Source organism: Hemicordylus capensis, chromosome 1, assembly GCF_027244095.1.
Source record: "Hemicordylus capensis ecotype Gifberg chromosome 1, rHemCap1.1.pri, whole genome shotgun sequence".
Lineage (NCBI taxonomy): Eukaryota > Metazoa > Chordata > Lepidosauria > Squamata > Cordylidae > Hemicordylus > Hemicordylus capensis.
In genome coordinates, this window is record NC_069657.1 from 211,280,328 (window position 1) to 211,301,999 (window position 21,672).

The 21,672-nt window shown below is 46.5% G+C and overlaps 1 protein-coding gene and 1 long non-coding RNA gene across 7 annotated transcripts in view; one reads left to right on the forward strand and one right to left on the reverse strand.

The window, feature by feature from the left end:
* Nucleotides 1–811: 811 nt before the first annotated feature.
* MFSD6 (major facilitator superfamily domain containing 6) overlaps nt 812–21,672 on the forward strand; it is a 70,535-nt gene continuing 49,674 nt past the window's right edge. For 2 of the 6 annotated variants that reach the window (XM_053273286.1, XM_053273293.1), the window contains exon 1: nt 15,784–16,267. The gene's annotated coding sequence lies outside the window, so the exon portion shown is untranslated. Of the gene's footprint in view, nt 948–1,033; nt 1,156–15,783; nt 16,268–16,388; nt 16,533–16,592; nt 16,725–21,672 lie in introns of those variants that run through there. The other 4 variants (XM_053273258.1, XM_053273251.1, XM_053273268.1 and 1 more) reach the window with 4 other exon arrangements.
* Nucleotides 5,569–16,006, reverse strand: LOC128335322 (uncharacterized). Its single transcript, XR_008311573.1, has 3 exons — nt 15,575–16,006; nt 7,158–7,304; nt 5,569–5,702 (listed from the first exon to the last, which is right to left on the reverse strand). It is a non-coding gene; the product is annotated as an uncharacterized LOC128335322 (long non-coding RNA).

Below are 21,672 nucleotides of genomic sequence, written 5' to 3' on the forward strand. Positions count from 1 at the left end.
TCCAAAGGGTGTTTCCCTCACCCTTGTATCACACTACAGTGATACAAATATAATTAAAATGGCAATTGCAGCCCTTTATTGCTATCTCAAAATTTGCCATCCAAGGGGCCATCTCATATTACCTAATAGTTAGACCAGAATTGATTACAGTTATTTGAAGGCTGGCAGCCGCTTCACCCTTGATCATTTCCCCAGTTTGTGGGAGTGGGGACAGGAGAGGCAGCATGTCTTGTCATTGCTAAGCAACCATAGAATGCCATGACTTGAAGTTCCTAAGCAACCACAGGCCAGTGGCATCATCCTTTTTTTTACCCACACTGACCCACAACCATGTTGCAGTGTTGGGAATATAGCCAGGGCACGGAAGCAGCTGGGTGGTGGAAGTCTAGCCAGGAGCTGCTTGTAAAAAAATAGGAAACACTGCTTTTTAAAAAAATTAATTACAATAAATGGCAACAAATAAGGGTTCCAAAAATGGGTTCTGTCATCTCTTGCCACTTCTTCTGTGGCACATGTGTTTTGGAATGAATGGAAATTCATAGCAATTTCCAGCCAGTCTGAAAATAAATGTACAAGCCTGCTTTGTGTGAAAGTCAACACAACTGCTCACTAATGCAAATGTGGTGTACAAACCTTTACAGCCCAATCCGAGGCAAGTTTTACTCATGAGTAAGCCCCACTGAGTTCAGTGGGACTGAATCAGCATGTATAGGACTGCAGCCTTATTGTGACATGTGCAAGAGAATGTTGGGATGGCCTGTTTGTGTGACATAGTCATAGAAACTAGGAAGTCAGTCTCAATGTGCCAGCTATTCTAAAAGTACAATGATGAAACCTTATTATTTCAGGGACGAAGTACAATTACCCTTTCCCAAAGCCCCTTTCCCAAATGCTGCATGTTCCAATAACAGACGATTGGAAGTGAGCATTACACAACAGGAGTACAGGTAACTGGTAATTTTTTTTACAACTGCTGGTATTGATTCACTACTGACAGAAGCTGGTCCTTATTTTCTCTGGTTGACATTCACAGGCCAGAATACACACCATGAAGCTGTCAGATGAGCTACTAGCAAATTCTACCCAATATCCCTATACAGCTTGGTAGCCGGGAATCTAAAGGATTGCTTTTTCTGACACGAATCTGCCCGTCAGGTAAGGTCATCATTGGGAGCCCTTCTCCAGATGGTTTGGCTGTCAGCGGTCAGGTGACTTTTATTAGAGAATGTTTAGCATATGATTTACCAAAGCAATACAGTGGTGAATAGAATTTCCCCATAAAACATGTCCATGTACAAAAGAATGTGTGGTTGCAACAGCAGAGAGAATATAGCACTGTACGCAGGTTCCTACGGGTTTGGGTAGAGTCCTGTTAAAAGAGCTAAGTGAGAGGAATGTCCAAAAGGTCCAAGGGTGGGTCAGATACCTTGCTTGTGGCCTGCAGGGCCATGCCAGTCATCTTCTGCTAATTGCAGCCTCTGGGCGTGGGTCCTTTACGGTGGAGGGTCTTCTCCAGGTCCGAGAGGTCCTCCAGGGGAGCTGATAGCAGGAGTTTCTAGTGTGGTCAGCCGCTGTGCTGGCATGGTTCATTTAGCATGCAAATACTCTACAGACCACATTCCCAAAGCTGGAGGTTACATACATACATGCAGGTCAATGCAGCCATAAGAAAACAAGTGTCCATCTGAATTCGTTGCAAGCTGCCAGGCATCGCCAATGTATGCAAGTCCTCCTTTGGTTCCATGTGTATGTGAATCTGGACAGAGTCCAGGGACCAGTCCAGATGACTTTAGTAGAGAATGCTTTCTTAGCCAAAAGGCCGAGAAAGAAAGGACTGAAGTAAAGAGATTGGTTGATTGAGGTCAGGTGAGCAGCGACTGGGCAAAGCTGGCCCTTTTTCTGTGGTGGCGCACCAATTTTGGAATGTCCTCCTTGGCACCTAGTTTTAGGCAACAGAGAAAAACGTGTATTTGTCCAGACTTGTAATGGTTGGTCATTTCACAATGACTGGTTGCACTGCTGGTTATTAGTTCTCTTTTTAAACTGCTGCTTATTGGCTGTTGCATGGTTTTTACTTTGGTAGATTAATTTTTAACTGCTGCTATTTCTATGATTTTGTGAGCTGCTTTGAAAATGTTCGTGATAGTCTGTGAATATAAACATTTTAAAATAAATGCAAACAAAATACCAAGTTGAAGAAACCAGGGCACTATGTTGGCCTTCAAATTCTTGAATTTACATACATACATACATACATACATACATACATTCCCCCCCCACCCCACTCTCATTATATGTAAAATTGTGTTGGTTATCATCAATACATTTATACAATTTCTTTTGATGAACAGCATCCTTCTGGGACCTAGACCAGGCTTCCCCAAACTGCGGCCCTCCAGATGTTGCTGAACTACAACTCCCAGCATCCCTAGCCACAATTTATTGTGGCTGGGTATCCTGGGAGTTGTAGTTCAGCAACATCTGGAGGGCCGCAGTTTGGGGAAGCCTGACCTAGACAATACTTGTATGGACTTATGTTTGCAGTGTTAAAAATCATCTCTCTCTCTGGCAGTGGGGTCACTGTAGAAGGCCTGCAAATTATTATAAATGCTTCTCTGAGGGATGGCAAGATACCTTCCTGTCTTAAGGAGACAATGATTAGACCGCTTCTGAAGAAGCCTGCATTGGATCCCTCACACTTAAGCAACTATAGGCCTGTCTCCAACTTTCTGTGGTTGGGCCGGGCAAGGTAATTGAGAGGGTGGTGGCCCCCCAATTCCAGGCAGGCTATGGGGCAGAGACTGCCATGGTTGGCCTGATAGATGATCTCCAACAGAGAATGGGTGGGGGGATTGTGACTTTGTTGGTCCTTTTGGATCTCTTGGCGGCTTTTGATACTATTGACTATAGTATCTTATGGACTGTCTGAGAGTGTTGGGAGTTGGAGCCACTGCTTTGCAGTGGTTCCACTCTTACCTCTTTGGGCAGATTCCAGATGGTGTCACTTGGAGACTGTTGTTCTTCAAAACATGAATATTTATATGGCATCCCAAGGGGCCATACTGTCTCCAATACTTTTTAACATCTACAGGTGAAACTCGGAAAATTAGAATAGCGTGCAAAAGTCCATTAATTTCAGTAATGCAAATTAAAAGGTGAAACTGATATATGAGACAGACGCATTACATGCAAAGTGAGATAAGTCAAGCCTTAATTTGTTATAATTGTGATGATCATGGCGTACAGCTCATGAAAACCCCAAATCCACAATCTCAGAAAATTAGAATATTACATGGAACCAATAAGACAAGGATTGAAGAATAGAACAATATCGGACCTCTGAAAAGTATAAGCATGCATATGTATTCAGTACTTGGTTTGGGCCCCTTTTGCAGCAATTACTGCCTCAATGCGGCGTGGCATGGATGCTATCAGCCTGTGGCACTGATGAGGTATTATGGAAGACCAGGATGCTTCATTAGCGGCCTTCAGCAATTCTGCATTGTTTGGTCTCATGTCTCTCATCCTTCTCTTGGCAATGCTCCATAGATTCTCTATGGGGTCAGGTCAGGCGAGTTTGCTGGCCAATCAAGCACAGTACACTGTATACTTTTCAGAGGTCCGATATTGTTCTATTCTTCAATCCTTGTCTTATTGGTTCCATGTAATATTCTAATTTTCTGAGATTGTGGATTTGGGGTTTTCATGAGCTGTACGCCATGATCATCACAATTTTAACAAATTAAGGCTTGACTTATCTCGCTTTGCATGTAATGCATCTGTCTCATATATCAGTTTCACCTTTTAATTTGCATTACTGAAATTAATGGACTTTTGCACGATATTCTAATTTTCTGAGTTTCACCTGTACATGAAACTGCTGGGAGAGATCATTAGGAGATTTGGTACAGGGTGTTATCAGTACGCTGATGGTACCCAAATCTATTTCTCCATGTCAACATCATCAGGAGAAGGCATAACCTCCCTAATGCCTGCCCAGAGGTGGTGATGGGCTGGATGAGGGATAACAAACAGATTGAATCCAGATAAGATGGAGGTACTTACTGTGCATTGTCAAAACTCAGGAGACCATTTTGATCTGCCGGTTCTGGTCACACTTCCCCAGAAGGAACAGGTACACAGTAAGAACATAGGAACATAGGAAACTGCCATATACTGACTCAGACCATTGGTCTATCTAGCTCAGTATTGTCTTCACAGACTGGCAGTGGCTTCTCCAAGGCTGCAGGCAGGAATCTCTCTCAGCCCTATCTTGGAGAAGCCAGGGGGGGAACTTGGAACCTTCTGCTCTTCCCAGAGCGGCTTCATCCCCTGAGGGGAATATCTTGCAGTGTTCACACATCAAGTCTCCCATTCATATGCAACCAGGGCAGACCCTGCTTAGCTATAGGGACAAGTCATGCTTGCTACCACAAGACCAGCTCTCCTCTCCAGTCTTGGAGTGCTTCTAGATCCAGCCCTCTTCCTGGCGTCTCAGGTTGAGGTGGTGGCTAGTGTTGCTAGAACAGCCTGGTGGGGGGTTACAAATAGTAATACCTCGCTATATGATTTGGAACTGCAGGCTTTCAGTCTCCATCTTGGCAAAATCATTAGTTAATATTTTATTGCCTCCTTAATCAATTTTTCTCTTCCTGTACTCCTAATTACATAAATAAATTTGATTGCATCACATTTCCATCTCCTCCTCATTTTCCAAACCAAAACCTTTTACAAATTGATACTGTGATGAGCTGTTCCAACTGGTCATGCTGATTCCCTCATGTTAGCCCAAAAGCCCGAGTTGAGTGTTTGTCAGCACTCCAGAACAGTTTCATTAACACTAGAGGTTCTTTCTATCAGCTTCGGCTGATACTCCAGCTGTTTCTCTTTCTTGTGATAAATTACCTCAGAACAGTAGTACATATGCTGGTAACCTCCAGACTTGACTACTGCAATGCACTATATGTGGGGCTACCTTTATACATAGTCTGGAAACTGCAGTTGGTACAGAATGCGGAAGCCAGGTTGGTCTCCAGGTCATCTCGAAGAGACCATATTACTCCTATATTTAAAGAACTACACTGGCTACCAATAAGTTTCTAGGCAAAATATAAAGTTTCGGGTATAACCCATAAAGCCCTAAAAAGTTTAGGCCCTGGGTATTTAAGAGAACGTCTTCTTCACTATGAGCCCCATTGCCCATTGAGATCATCCAGAGAGGTTCATCTGCAGTTGCCACCAGCTTGTCTGGTGGCTACGCGGGGACAGGCCTTCTCTGTCACTACCCCAAGACACTGGAATGCAGTCCTTGCTGAAATAAGAGCCTCTCCATCTCTGATAATTTTTTAAAAGTCTCTAAAGACTCATTTATTCACCCAAGCTTTTAAACTAGACTTATGGTTTTTAATCATTTTTAAACAATTTTTTTTAAAATTAAAAAATTAAAAATTTTTTGTTTGTTTTATGTTGTTGTAAAACGCCCAGAAACAGAAATTTGGGGCAGTGTACAAATATAATAAATAAATACACACATGCACAAATTATACCAGTTTTGTTCTATATAAAAAATGTGTTGTAAATTATTATTATTTATTTTTATTATTATTTATGATAATTTACAGATCACTTAACCAAAGTTCTCAAAGTGGTGACATTCCAAAAATAATGAGAAGATGGTTCCACATTCCAAAGGGGCTCATAATCTAAAAAAAGAAACAGAATGAAAACACCAACAACAGCCACTGGAAAGAATGCTATGTTGAGCTGAATAGGGACAGTTGCTCTCCCCATGCTAAATATAAGACCGCCACAACTTTAAAAGGTGCTCCTTTGTCCAGTTAACAGGGCAGTTTTAAAAGAACGGGTCATCTTTTGTAAGTTGTTTTGCTATTCTAAAATATATAGTGGGATAAAAATAGAGGAAATAAGTACATAAATATTAAGACAAGACTACCATTTGGTAAGAACTGAGAGTTGTTGCGCTGGGAGTACAATTTCCTGCTGCAGATCACACAGCTACTCTTGGATATACAGTAATCAATATCGCAAAGCAAGTTCCTCCGTCTTGCTCGCCAGAAGGACAAAGACTGCTTTCTGTTCCTTCTAGTTTCACCAAGTCCTCAGCAGTCACACTTCCTCGGCTGCTGGGGCACACCTCAAGTTTATTTAGCAAGGGTGGCTACCTTCTCTTTCTCTCCCTCCTTGTACAAACGGAGCAAGTTCTGCCCTTCCACTTAGACAAATTCCAAAAGAGGAGCCAAGCTCGTCTGTAGAAGGGCCTGTAAGTTTTTCCACACAAGGTTTTTTAAAGCCCTTTAGCTCACATCTCCTCCGGAATGGAGGGTGAGCATTCACATATCCGGCAGATTTACCCTGAAGTCCCTGAGAGCTATCGGGGGGGGGCACTTCACACACAATTCGGGGGTTTTATTCCGCATTTGAGTGGGGCCTGATTTATATCCAGGGTTAAAAAATCCACTTTTTGAGTCGGGTTTCTCGGACAACATCGAGTTCGCAGTAAAGCCTTGCAGTAAGCCGTACTGCAGTTAAGTCTTGTGCAGGCACGTCAAGTACTTCTGGTTACATCCAGTAAAGGGGGCAATGGGGAGGCAGGGTGGTACGCTGTCACCTTAACGGACTTTTAGGAAATTGAGCACTGGCGGGGGAAATACAGCATGGTGGTGGTGGGGGAGTAAGTGCATCCTCCCCCACCCTTAAAGTTATCCCCCCGCTGCTGTCAAACCAGCCCCTACCAGTTCTGTGCGCATCCCTAGTGTGTAGAGCTGCTATCTGGATGAACAGCTGCTGCCGCCCCCGCCCCCCCCGCCATGTGATAAAACATACTGGGAGAGCACCAGGACACTGTGAAAGATGTCATGGCAGATATGCCCTCAGTCATCCTTCTTTTAATTGTGTGAGTCAGGGACATATCATTCAAACCAGCTCTCAGTGGTTTACATACCAGTGTCCCTCAGACTACATGCCACTTACCATATTCACACAGCATACTGTGAAACCACTTCCAGAGAGGTAGCTGTGTTAGTCTGTAGCAGCAAACACCAGGGGCATAGCTAGGGGAGAGGGGGCCCATGTTGGCCCCTCTCCCTGGCAGTCCCTTGGAGTGAGGCAGATAATGAAGAAAGAAGTGTTGGTCTTACCATGAAGGGTTCTTTTTCATAGTTGAGGAGGCCATCCTTAACACTGGGTTGTGTACTGAGCATGCGCCAACGGACAGGACCTGACCTCTTGAACTGTTGGCATGGCTAGTGTCCTGCCTGGAAGGTGGCAAATCCCCAGTTCTGGGACTGTTGCACCAAACAAGAACATGAAAAAAACCAACAGCAAAGGTTACATATATACTGAACAGAAAACCCCCAATGCAACGGGTAATGCTAGATACAAAGAGGCAGAAGAAAACAGCAGGGGATAAGATACTACAAAGCTGAAACCCCTGGAAGTCGCCACTTCCCAAAAACTAGCAATCCCCACCCAGACGGTATGAGAACATACCAGCGGATTCCTAGGGTAGGTTGGATGTAGGGATGTGCACGAACCGGTCCAGAGGCCATGTTGGAGGCCTCCGAACCGGTTCGGAACTGGGCCGGTCCGGCACTGAGGGGGGTCGAACTTTAAGGGCGGGGGGTAGTACTTACCCCTCCCGCCGCTCTTCCCCCTCCGGCGCTGTATTTAGAAGTGAAGTTTTGGGGGCGGCAGCGTTCCTCCCTGCCGCCCCTGCCCCTGTCGTTGCCAGGAAGTAGTGTAAATAGCAGCACACATGCGCCCGTCGCGGTGCGCGCGTGCCTGTTGCCGCCATGCACGCGTGCGCCGCATACGTAACACACACGCTGTGTGTGAAGTATGCGGTGTGCACGCACGGCGGCAACAGGCGTGCGCGCGCCACGACAGACACATGCGTGCTGCTATTTACACTACTTCCTGGCAACGACGGGGGCAGGGGTGGCAGGGAGAAATGCTGCTGCCCCCAAAACTTCACTTCTAAATACAGCGCCGGAGGGGGAAGAGGGGCAGGGGGGTAAGTACTACCCCCCGCCCTTAAAGTTTGACCCCCCTCAGTGCCGAACCGCGCCTCCGTGGTTCCGTGCACACCACTAGTCGGATGGCCTCCTCAACTATGAAAAAGAACCCTTCACAGTAATACCAACGATCCATTTTCCATAGCTGAGGAGGCCATCCTTAACACTGGGACATGCCCAAGCTGAAAAAGAATATAAGAGGGAGACTAAGAAGACGCATCACACCTCTTGCTGCAGGACCATGCGACTTAATATACTGAGCACAGGGGAAAGAGATTTTGTAATGTTTAATGAAAGGGGTAATGGAAGACCATGTAGCTGCCCTGCATATTTCCAACAGCGGGGCGTTGGCTAAAAATGCCACAGAAGTAGCTTCACTGTGGGTAGAATGGGCGGTGATTCCCCTAGGAAAGGAAAGGTTAGAGGCCTGGTAAGCTATTGTAATGCAGGTTTTTATCCATCTCGACAAGGTAGCTTTAGACACCTTATTCCCCAGAGATGACTGATGAAATGAAACAGAGGGTCAGAGTGTATAATGGCCTTAGTTCATCAGATGTAAACACTGAGAGCACGGCATACATCCAAAGTATGACAGATTTTTTCCTTAGGATGGGCCGAAGACTGACAAAATGAAGGGAGGACTATATCCTGAGCATGGTGGAAGTCGGAGTTGATTTTTGGCAGAAAGGTAGGATCTCTCTTCAGCACCACGGCAACTGGCTGGAAGATGCAAAGCTCCTTCCGGACTGAGAGAGCCCCCAGTTCAGAGACTCTACGTGCAGATGTGATTGCTGTAAGAAAGAGGACTTTATAAGAGAGGAGCTTCAAGGAGCTGTCTGCCAGGGGCTCGAAGGGAGGTTGAGTGAGTGCGTTAAACAGCTTCTTCAAGCTTCAAGATGGGAATCTATGGACTAGAGGAGGAGCCAAATTAGAGGCACCCTTGAGGAACCAAGGCCAAAAGTTTGAGAATGGAAGAAAGGGAGGATGTCTGGTGTTTTAGCGTGTTGGGATATAACCCCATATCTAACCCTGACTGTAAGAAGGCTAGGACTTCGGAAATGCCTGCCTTCCTGCGAGCCCAGCTAGAAAAGGCCGCCCAGGCTGCCTGGTAAATATGGTTAGTTGATGGTTGTCTGGACACAAGAATAGTATTCTGTACAGCCTTTAAGTACCCCTTCTTGGCTAAGATGGAGCATTCAATTTCCAGGCGCAGAGTCGGAGCCACTGAGAATCTGGATGGAGGAGAGGCCCTTGTGACAGTAAATTTGGCCACAGAAGGAGCTGCCATGGCTGATAGGGATGTGCACGAACCCGTTCGGAGGCCCTTTGGCTGGTTTGAAGGCAGGGAGAGTCGCACTTTAAGGGCAGGGGAAGGTGCACTTATCCCCCCCCCCCGCTTTCCCCCGACCAGCGCTCTGTTTTTAAGGCTCCTTCAGGGCGGCAGCATACCTCCCTGCCACCCCGTCCCTTCCTTGCCCAGCAGTACCTGGAAGTACCGGGCGCATGTGTGCACGCCCGGCACACATGCACATTGGGCAGGTGCATGTGCATGCACAAACACCAGGCATGTGCCCGGTTCTTCTGGGCCAGGAGGGAATGGGGCAGCAGGGAGGTATGCTGCCACCCCGAAGGAGCCTTAAAAATGGAGCACCTGTGGGGGAAAAGCAGAGGGGGGGGGTAAGTGCACCCTCCCTTGCCCTGAAAGTGTGACCCCTCCGCCTTTGAACCACCCCACTCGGTTCCGTGCATATCCCTAATGGCTGATTGATCGAGAGGTTCTGAAGATCCGGAAACCAAGGCCTTCGAGGCCAATGGGGTGCGATCAAAATTACTTCTGCCAGTTCTCTGCAAAGCTTTTGAAGTACCTTGGCCATAATCACCATTGGAGAACAAGCATACAGAAGGCCTGGAGGCCATGGGGCTGTTCCCTCCACCTGGGGGGGAAAGAACCTGGTGCAGAATCTGGGAAGGAGGTGATTCTGTGGAGATGCAAAAAGGTCCACATCGGAGGGGCTGAAGCACTTCACAGTCTGTTGAAATACCAATGGGTGTAGTGACCATTTGGCAGGAGCTATGCTTTGGTGACTGAGCAGGTCGGCATGCAAATTGGTTGTGCCCTGCAGATGTTCCGCCATGATGGATGCAAGTTGAAGAAAGAGCTTGTTCAACAGAGACAGGGAGCTCGCTCGCTGTAACCTCAGTTGTGCGTGTAAGGAAGAGCCTCCCCAGGTATCAAGGCACGCACCTTCAGAGAGGGAGCCCTCCAGTAAAGCTCCTGCATGGGAGCGGTTCATAGTGCCAATAAGTGGCTGTAAACTTTCCTCCGCAGAAAACAAAAAGCAAATGCCGAACAAATCTTACAAAAGCCAATGAGCCACATTGAGAAATAAAAAAATAGTTCAGATTCAATTTATAAAAAACAAAAAAATTATATTCAATTTTATAAATTTTATTCAATTTATAAAAAAAAACCCAACTTCCTTCCCCTTCTGGCACACTACTAAGGACCAAGGAGCCAGGAGCTCCTCAGTAGCCCTGTGTTCTGGAGCAAGACAGGACTGGAACTGGGAATTTGCCACCTTCCAGGCAGGAAGTTAGCCACACCTACAGTTCAAAAGGTCAGGTCCTGCCTGTCGGAGCATGCTCAGTACACAACCCAGTGTTAAGACCTCCTCAACTATGGGAAAAAATAGGTAGGGGTGGGGCTGGTGGTCCCTCAGGAGCTGGGGGGCCTAGGTTCTTTGAACCCATCCGCTCAATTACAGCTACACCCCTGGCAAACACCGTAAAGGGTATTGAGGCACCATAAAGACTAACAAATGTATGGTAGTACAGTACAAGTTTTCTTGGACTCTACGGATTTGATGATAAAGACTACAGTCCATGAAAGCTTATGTTACAATAGATGTGTTAGTCTTTATAGTGCCACAAGACTCTTATTGGTTGTGTCATGAAACCAGTTTGTATTTAAAGTGTAATTCTAGCTCTGTGTACACATTATATTCAATGTGTGTACAGCAGTACACTTACTAACTGTACCCTGCATTTCAGAGAATCTGCATCCAGATTCACTTTTAAAATGAATGCATGTATAGTCATTCATACAAAAACTAGTACATATGTACTGACAATAATGTAATGCCTGCATTGAGCTATTAGGTTTTCTTGTTCCCTTTCAAATAGCTTCACCTAAACTAAAGAGAGTCACTTTAAGTGGTGCAACGGGGAAATGCTTGACAAACAAGCAGAAGGTTGTCGGTTCAAATCCCCACTGGTACTATATAGATATAGGAAGATGCTGAAAGGCATCATCTCATACTGCGCAGGAGGAGGCAATGGTAAACCCCTCCTGTATTCTACCAAAGAAAACCACAGGGCTCTGTGGGCACCAGGAGTTGAAATCGACTTGACGGCACCCTTTACCCTTAAACTAAAATGAAGCTAGTCATGTATTATTCTGCATAACTTTTGTTACACATCTTAAGGCGTATCCAACAAGTGCAAAAATAATGATTCATCAGCAAAGATATGGATGAATCCAGTCATGTATGTTTTTTGCAAAGAGCAGCAACAACTCATAAAAATAACAGTCTTGTGGCACTTGAACCATATTGAACCAACTGCATTATTTGTGGACGACAGTCTGCTTCATCAGATATATGGTTATCCTCAGTTGGGAGATACAGGAGAACTTCATTATTCACGAGGGTTAGGTTCCTGGCCTACAACCATGAATACTGAATAATCAAATCTATGAGGAAAGGGGGATTAGGTTCCAGATCTGCAAATGCTGAAACCAAACCCTAGGAAAAAGACCTCAAAACAACAAAATCTGCCCCAAAGAATGGATGACATCACTGTTCAGGTCAAATGCTCTCCCACACCTCCAAGAATCCCCCCAGCAATGTCAATAATACTGCATGTAATAAAGAAGCTTGATCACCCCACAGTTGGTCTTTGTTGGCAGGTTGTCCAGGCAGCTTTGTGGGTGGGGGAATTCGTGAATCCTCCAAGGTTCAAGTCAGAATGCAAAGGATATACTGTGTTTCCCCGAAAATAAGACAGTGTCTTATATTAATTTTAGCCCCCAAAATGCACTAGGGCAATTAGCGTTACATCAGAAATTACTACTAGGTCTTACTTTCGGGGTAGGTCTTACTTTCGGGGTTGAAGTTCAGCACTTTGAAGTTCAGCACTTTGCAGCACAGACCACAAGTCTGATTGCTTGTAAGGTTATCCAGGTAGGCATCACAGAGCCATCGTCTTTTCACAAAAATAGTTCATTACAGTACAGTAAAATGGATTGAGAAGCAGTGTTTTTAATTGCTTTTTATTTGTTCAAGTAAATAACCAGCTAAATTAGGATCTAACCAAGGTTCAAGATGCTGCAGGAGGTTTCTCTGAAAACGTCACTGGGAAATGTGGAAAGAAAGGCTCCAAAAGGCCTACAAAAGGCATTCAAAGCCTCCACATAAATATAGAGCTGAATTACAGTTGCAGCTGAACACAGTGGATCCAAAAGGATACCTGGAGTTTTAAGACACCAAGGCTCCACACAGCTGAAAAAAGCTGTAAAACACTGAGGCAGTTCCCGTGATCAGTGGGAAGCCCCGAGAGGAGGTTTGTGGGGAGAGCAGGCTAAGCCTGCTCTCCCCGCAGACGATTAAGGCAGCAGCCCTGGGTGGCCAGATCAGCCGCCCACACGACTGCCGGCTCCGTCACAGAGCCGGCAGAGGCTGCGGGGATCGGGGGCTGCATGGCCCTTGAAAGTTCCAGGATGCCCCACGCAAGTGTTCGGGGCATCCTGGAGAGACCCCCAGGGCCGGTAGGCTTGTTTCAGCCTCCCGACAGGGGTCTCCTCGTGTGTTGCCGCAGCGTGGTGTGCCGCTGTGGCAATACATGGTCAAAAAGATGGGGTTAGCGGAGCGCTCTAAGGGGGGGCGTTACCTAAGGGGGGGCCTAAGGGGGGGCGTTACCTAAACGGGTTACCCGCTTTGAGGACACCGGGCTCGCTTGTGAGCCCGGTGGTTCTCATGCTTGCCCAAAAGCGGGCTAGGCTCCCTTAGCCCGCTTTTGGCCAATCGTGAGAATAGTCTCACTGTTGTTGTTTTTTAAAGGAAAACACACAAAAAAAATACTCAGCAAAACCCCCACTTCCCACGGAGCACATGCGGGAAGAGGATACTCAAATAAGGAAATTTCCAATTGGAAAAAAACCCAGCTGATACCCAAATAACTGAGCCACAATAGCTTGAACCGGTGCCTATTTTTAAACCATGGATACACAAAACTGCGTATATTGGAACTGTGAATAATGAGGTCCTACTTGTATACATAAGCCACCTAATGGCTCAATGGGGAAATGCTTGACTATCAAGCAAGAGGTTGCCAGTTTGAATTCCCGCTGGTACACCTATATCGGGCAGCAGCGATATAGGAAGGTTCTGAAAGGCATCATCTCATACTGTGCGGGAGATGGCAATGGTAAACCCCTCCTGTATTCTACCAAAGACAGCCACGGGGCTTTGTGGTCGTCAGGAGCTGACACCGACTCGACGATAGAATGTGCACGAACCGGTTCGCAGGCCATGTTGGAGGCCTGCAAACCGGTTCGCTTGTCCAGCAGTTCGATGAACTGCCGGCGGAGTGAGTGGGTGTTGCTTTAAGGGACGGGGTTGTACTTACCCCTTCCACCGCTTTCCCCCCTCCGGCGCTCCAGTTTTTTGGCAAAATCTTCGGGGCGGCAGCGTTCCTCCCTGCTGCCCCTGCCCCCTTGTTGTTCTCCAAACCTGGAAGTAACATGGGCACATGCGCCCGCCACTGCTGTGCGTGTCACGCATTCACTGTGACATGCGCGGCGTGCGCGCATGTTGGCAGCGGGCGCGCGCACAGCGGTGGCAGGGAGGAACGCTGCCACCCCAAAGATTTTGCCAGAAACTGGAGCAGCGGGAGGGGTAAGTACAAACCCCCCGCCCTTAAAGCAACATCCCCCCGGCATTGGACTGCGCCTCCGCGGTCCGTGCACATCACTACTCAACGACATACTTTACCTTTACTGTATACATATAAATGGGTACAAAGAAAAAGACATTTTAAAGAAGTGTAAGGCCACGAAATGCAGAAAGTAGAGTCTATGACAATTCTGTCTAAATGAGAAGTACGGTGCCAAGTCACTGGCGTAATTGATAACAAAATCCTCCTAGCTCTGCTTAAGTTAATTAACCCTGTAGTGCAACAGGATTTCATTGTACTGATTCAAGCCTGTGTGTGATCACAACCAAACCTCTTGCTAAATTCTAATTCAGCAGCCTTATTTAATAAAGAAGATTATTATACCCTTTCAAAATGCTCTGTACTGTGTTTACAACCTTCTGGGTAAGTTCAGCACCATCCCAATGCATAATGCTCTAAAAGGTGAGTAAGCAAAGCCCTATCCTGAAGGACTCAGAAATAGACACAGGGGAAACAACAGAAGAAGGGAAAACAGGAATAAGATAAACCGAAGAAGAAAATGCAACTATTTCATGATCACATACTTAAGATTAGTTACAGCATGGTATATGGAACAGATGGGCCAAAGTCTTTACAGAAGAGGTGGGTTGAAGAAGGGATTTAAAGGCAATAACAAAGGTAATATTGTGGAGGTGTTCAGGGAGGTGGTTCAAGGCATATGGGGCAGCAAGGGAGAAAGAAGTCATTTGAGGGAGCAGGAGATCAGCATCGATTTTGTCTTTCTGATAAGGAAGGCACATTAGCATTATGCCACTTATTAGCAACTAGGGCTTTGGAAGTTGTTAAGAGATTCAAGAACAAATATGGTGGTTTAAATAGGGTTTTGAAGTGTGTGTAGAGGGGCAATTTGGATAATGTCATGTGATTAAAGGGCATCCTGACAGCACGTTGGGACATCCTTCAGTGATGTCAGGATGGACGTGCACTAAGTGCAACTCTGTCCTGCTCATGTGTTGGGGCTCAGGTTCATCTGAACCGGCTTCTTTGTAATTTCTTGTGGCTTTATAATTTCTTGTTAAGAAAGAATGGAGTTAACATTCGACAGAACTGTAAATGGTATTTTTCCTGAAAGAGCTTCTCAAAAGTGGGGTAATACCTATTTGCCCACTTCACTCTGGTCTCTATCCCATGCCCCTTTGCCCCCTCCCATTTATAGAACCATCTCCAGACACTGATTAGTGGTGCCAAAGGCCTTAAGAAGTAAGGGTAAATGGCAAGTCATTTATTGTATGCATTATCGACAGAAGGGATTCTCAGACAGATGCAAATAACCGGTGTGGCTACTTTGCAGGATTGTTGTGAGGAGAAATGAGCTAAGGATGTGTAAGGCACTTTATCATAAATGTAGAGTGAAGGCTATGCAAAGGAAGGACCCCTGTGTGTATGAATATCAGTTCCTACAGGAAGACTAAAAAGTCTGGCAACCAAATTCTTACATAGAAGTTCCTTTTTGCCCAGAGAGTCTCTACTCTTCCTGTTCAGTGTAGAAGTTACTCTCTACAAAGAAAAGTCTTGGGATTCAATCTCACCTTTATGCCACTTGCCCTGGGAACCCTGAGCTCGTAATTTCACACCTAGGAAAATGGGCGGGCCATGGACTTGGTTACACAACGGGAAGGCGGAAGGGCACTCTGCACATGTTCTCGGGCACTCTTGAGGAAGATTTCGTTCCCACGGGCCAAAGCGGAACCTTGTCATTGTAAACAGGTTGCGGTTCAGCGTGCCTCTGACTGACAGCGAAGAATGGGTTCCTGAGAGAGAGCAGCGGCAAGAGCCGCTGCTTCGCTGCGCGGGGTGGGAAGACCGCGGCGAGGCGCTGTGAAATCAGGGAGGAGGCGGAGCTGTCGGCTGCACCTGGTGGTGGCGGCAGCAGCGCTTGCTGCTGGGTCCTTCCTTCCTTCCTTCCCGGAGTGCCTTGCCTCCTGCTGGGCTCTCCCGCCGGGAAGAAGGCTAGCCGACCTTTGCCACCGAAAGCTCGTAGTCCTGCTGGCGGCCTGGGAAGGCGGGCCCCTGCCAGGGGTGTGTGTGTGCTTGGCCCCGCTGAGGCGGCGTCAGCGAGCGACCAGACGTTCCCGGGCAGCAGCAGGAGATGGTGCGTGCCGCTTGCCTGTCGCCCAGCAGCACTCGGGGCGTGGGCAGCAGGGCCAGCAGCACCTGCAGAAGCCGCTGCTGCTGCCGCCGCCTTGGAAAAGCGGCTGCTTAGGGCCCCTCGCAGACCCGAGGTGAGTCCTTCCCGGCGGCGTCTTGGAAGCCGAGAGGAGGAGGAGGAGGAGGAAAAGCCAGGGCTCCCCTCTGCCCCTCCCACCCGGCGGAGAACAAAAGGCTCGGGGAAGGGCATGGGGGCTGCGTGGTGGTGGAGGGCGCTGTGTGGAGGTGCTTGCCCGAGTGGCTGAGCTGATCGGCAATTGGCATAGCACTGTGGGAAGCGCCAGACCTGTGGTATCCGGAGGAATAAGGGGGCACCCGCTGTCGAGATCCCGTGCATGGGTGTGTGATCGAGCTCAAGGGCCAGTCCTTCAGAATCAGCAGAGTCCCTTCTTCAGATAAGGGGCACCTCGCAGAATCTACTGGGCATTTGCGAGCTGGAGGCCCGGTGGTGTCAACAAACATCTTTGGGTTCTGGTTCAAAATTGTGATTGTTCGTGAATAAGAATCCTCGTGTCGATGGATTGAATGCAGGTCGGGGCAGTCCAGCCTTCCGACACCATTGTTGTTTAAGCGTGTGGGATTGGGAGCATGACAGAACAGTTAAAAGATGCTAGGGATAAATAAGCCCTGTAAAGTGATCGTTGTCCTCTAGCAGTCTAGTTGCTGCTGAGAGTCTGTGGATGTCCTGAAGCCTGGCTTGTTGCTTTTATTCACTTGATAGTCCTTTTCCTCCCCTTTTCCAGAGGGCTCCCTAAATCCCTGTGTGTACGCACTCCCTGTGTGTATATAAAATATAAATATAAACAAATTAATAAGATGAGAAAATAATTAATGAGCACTGAATTAATGGGCAGCATTAATACAAATCTGACTAGTGTTTGTTTTCGAGATGTGCCAGCAGCCGGCATCTCCCGGGGCGGGGACTTCCGCCAATGTGATTGTGACTGTAAAAGAAGAAACGCCGCAAAGCAAAAGCAACCCAACCCGGGCGGGTGCCGAGAAATAGGTATCTGGACGCAACCAATCGCGTGCATGCTTAGCCTTTTACGCTCGCTCCTACTTTGTAAAAGGAAGTACCATCTCTCTGACTCGCCTCCATCACGAGCATTCTTATTTGTCAGAGCTAAAATATACAGTACTCAGTGCTCTGTATTACGTAGGTAGAAGCAGTGGTGTAGTGCTGCAGGGGTACAATCCCGGTATTTTTGTTCTCCAGGGTCTCGGCAAGGATGTAAAGTCCCCTTGGCTTTTTATATGCAAATAATGTGCTGCTCTTGCTATTCCAACTGTTTATTACCATTCTTCCTGTTTTAGTAGGAACATGTGCTTCCTGCCTTATACCGCATCAGATGGTCCGTCTAGCTTAGTATTGTCTATACTGACTGCCAGCGGCTCTCCATGATTTTAGACAGGAGTCTTTCCCAGCCCTCCCTGGAGATGGTGCCAAGGATTGATTTGAACCTGGGACCTTCAGCATGCAAGTCCTACAGTGGACTTGGGTCAGGACATCTGAAAATGAATGACTGGGAATGCCTACTGAGATACACTGGTTCCTTCCAAAAGGCCATGGAATGTATTGAATTTCCAAATGGCCAATGGCTATTTGGAAATTCCATGCATCCCTATGGCCATTTGGAAGGAACAAGAGCATTCCAATGGGCATTCCCTGTCATTCATTCTAGTCCATTCTCTAGAGTCTACATGATCCTTGACTTTTTGTCACAGAATCCCCCAAATTATTGCTTCTGTCTAGGTGAGGGATGTGGCCATTGGATGGGTGTGACTGTCAGGGTGGGGGTGGCTATGGGTGTTTTCATGCGACCACATCACTGCAGATCTGCTGTCCTCACTGTCGTACAGCACACCTAGGATTTGTTCTAGCTGTGTGGTTACTATGAGTATAGCCTATAGTGTTGTTGTAGTGGCAGCGTTCAAATAGGTGAGCCCTAATTAGTTTTATTGTTAATATGGCTGCAACCTTGTGTACACTGTCCTGGAGTAAAACACAGTGGGAATTTACTTCTGAGAAACATGCATAGGATTGAACAAGAAATTGTTTTTCCCCTGTAGTGTAAGACAGTCATCAACTAAACTATTAGAAACGGTCGTGAGTGTGTCAGAAATCGTTGTTCAAAGCTGAAATGAGACTATTGTTGAACACTTTTCGGCTTTATTTTCATTATTTATATACTGCTTTTCAACAGATATGTTTGCAAAGTGGCTTACATACAAAAAGAATAATAATATTAAGATGGTTCCTTGTTACAAATTATAAGCTCTGCTGAGAAGGCTGACATGATAGCATCTGACAAAACTGACCATATTAATTCATACTGGTTTTTGTTCTTTCCACATTGCAGAATTATAGGATGTCGTTCTAGGCTAGCCTTTTACAGGGTTGCTTTCTTTGAGAGTCTCCAGAGAGGACTGGTGACTGATGGTGTTTTTGTAATATCTGTTTATTTACCAGTCTGCATTTTACACTAACCTTAAACACAACATCAGTCCCCAAAAGCAACAGCCTTCCTTGCTGCTCTTGCCAGTCTGCTCCAAAAATGCAGTCATTTTTCTTTAACTGCAAAATTATTCAAAACTGCAGAGTTATTTCATTCAGCCTCCAACCAAGCAGGTGGGAAGTAACGTGCATTCCAGTGGCTTGGAGTCATCACCAGCCATTAGGAGCTGCTGAGCAAACACGCTCAACTTTCAGAGGCAGAGTAGAGAGACTGTCTTTGCACAAAAGGCATCCATAAATCACAACTGCCCTAGGAAGTACAGAAATATTGTGGGCTCCCCATGGTTCTAATTTAGGGGACTGGGAGTGCGCTTTTAGCACTTACTATTGCCATGGACCTAATATGATTTGCTAGCTTTGGCCAATGCAGGTTCATGCCTTTCCCTGCAGTCATGCTCTCAGGGGCGTAACTATAATAGGGCAAGGGGAGACAGTTGTCTGGGGGCCCACTGCCTTGGGGGGCCCCCGAGGCAAGTCACATGACTGACTCCCACAGCTGCACACCCGCCCGGGCTTCCTTCAGTTGTATTCATCCTCCGAAATTGATGTGAATGTTAAGACCTGGCGCTACCAGAACAGCATGCCTTTCTCTAGTACCATTAAATGACTTGCATTGTCCACAATTTACAAAACCTTTAAAAAAATAATTTAAGATGATGTTCTATTGTGGCACATAGGATGGAGATATATATGTATATCTCCCCCCAATATAACACCTAACTATGCTTTTTGTTACCACTATTCAGCCTATGAAGATCTTGTCTCTGGGCCCACTCCAATCTTGCTACGACTCTGCAAGGACTGACACCAGACCAGCATGGGCTATGTTATCCGTACTGGTAGCATCCTGGTCTCACGGGTGGTAGGGGCAATAGAAATGGTGCATGCTTTTCTCAAAGGCATTTCTGGAAGTTCTGGATGTGTGCCAAACAAGGAGAAGCCACTCACTGGATGAGCCCTGGTACTCAGAAAAAGTTTAGTTGTCAGTTCTGCTCACGAAGTCTCTGCTAACCCCGGTCCTTCAAAGCTGGTGTGTTTGATTGAACACTTGGTTCCATCTTGGAGGGAATCAGTGATCTATTGATGGGTAGAAGAGTGTTGTGATCTTCTCCCAATCAGTATCCCCCAGTAATATGCATACTGACTGGAATATGAAATGTGCATGTGGATTATTTCAAAGGTTGAGGCATAGAGGCTTTACACATTTGACAGTTTGGCTGTACAGTATATCTCTTTTAATAGCACACAAGGTCTGCCATGGGAGGATGTGGTTTACAGGGCTGATTGATGCTCTGAGAGTTCTCATATCTTGTATGCACATTTGCTTCAGGTCAGGCCCCTCAGGAACTCTTTCCCCCTCTCTCCTCTTCTGCTTAAGGGACCTGACCTTTCTGTCACTTAACCAGTCACCCACCTAACTGGGACGCCTTCCGTGTTGCAGTAGTCACTGCCTGCCCCAGAGTGCCGTACTGCTGCAATTTCCATTAGGTGGTTCATACTACTTGTATTCTCCCACCAAATGTCAGCCTTGTATGTTGAGTACTCTACTTCTTGTCACCTTACTACAGAAAAATACACTACAGATGATGTGACATGTTAGTTTTGCAGTAGTGGAAGCCTACCTTGCAACAGGCTTTTTTTCTTTACAGTTCCTTAGTTTTGGGGATGGGGCTGAGCCTGTAGCTCAGTGTTCCCTCTAACAGGGATTCCTAGATGTTGTTCACTTCAACTCCCAGCATCCCCAGCTGCAGTGGCCTTTGGCTGGGGATTATGGGAGTTGTAGTCAACAACATCTAGGAATCCCTGTTAGAGGGAACACTGCTGTAGCTCAGTGTTAGAGTTTTGGCTTTGCATGCAGAAGGTCCCAGGTTCAATCCCTGGGCTCTCTAGGAAGAGCTGGGCAGTGTTCCCTCTAACAGGGATTCCCAGATGTTGCTCACTACTATTCCCAGCATCCCCAGCTGCAGTGATTTTTGCTTGGGGATTATGGGAGTTGTAGTCAACAACATTTGGGAATCCTTGTTCAAGGGAACACTGGAGCTGGGCGAGACTCCTGCCATTCAGTAGCTAGAAGGACTAATGGTCTGACGCAATAGAAGGCAGCTTGCGATGTTCCACCACTGTTTTGTCGCAAGATGTAGTCTGAGGGCATGTGATGTGTCTACTTTATTCAGGCTATGCAGGTCTAGGTTTGGTCAGCAGCACCTGCATGGGAGAATACCTGGGAATTCCAAGTATGATGCTTTAAGCTCTAGTGTAGAAGAGATATAAATACATAGGTATTGGGGGATGGAACCATATCTCAGTGATAGAGCACCTGGCTTGCACTCAGAAGTTCCCAAGTTCAGTCCCTGGCCTTTCCAGGTAGAGCTGGGGAGACTCCTGCCTGAAGCTGGGGAACCACTGCCAGTCAGAGTAAGACATTACTGAGCTAGATGGGCCAATGGTCAGACTCAGTTGGTATGAGGCAGCTTCCTATCTTCCTCTTTGTGTTTTGGGAGAGAATTGTGGCATTTTCCGTTTCATAACAGCTTCAGTACGTACTGCCTACGTATGGTGCTTCTTGGCTACTTTATTATTTTTCTAATGTGCCTCCTGTTTTGTTTAGCTATTTATATTGCCTTTCTGTCTCAAGTTATGGCATGACTGCACTTGGAATACTGTGTGCATTTCTGGTCACTTGATCTCAAAAAGAATATCATAGAGTTGGAAGTAAAGGATAGAAAAGAGCAACTGAAAAGGCTGAGGTTGGAGTGGTTTTCCTACAAGAAACACCTAAAGCATGGATGTTTTTTTTAACAGAGAAAAAAGGCGACAGAGGCATAATTTTGTTAAAAAATAAGAATAGTATGGGGAGATAAAATTGTCTTTCTCCCTCATAAAGTTACCCAATGAAAAGGCTTGCAGAACTACTCTTTTCACACAGTGCTTAGAGAGCTGCCTTGGGGGGCCCCCATGCCATAG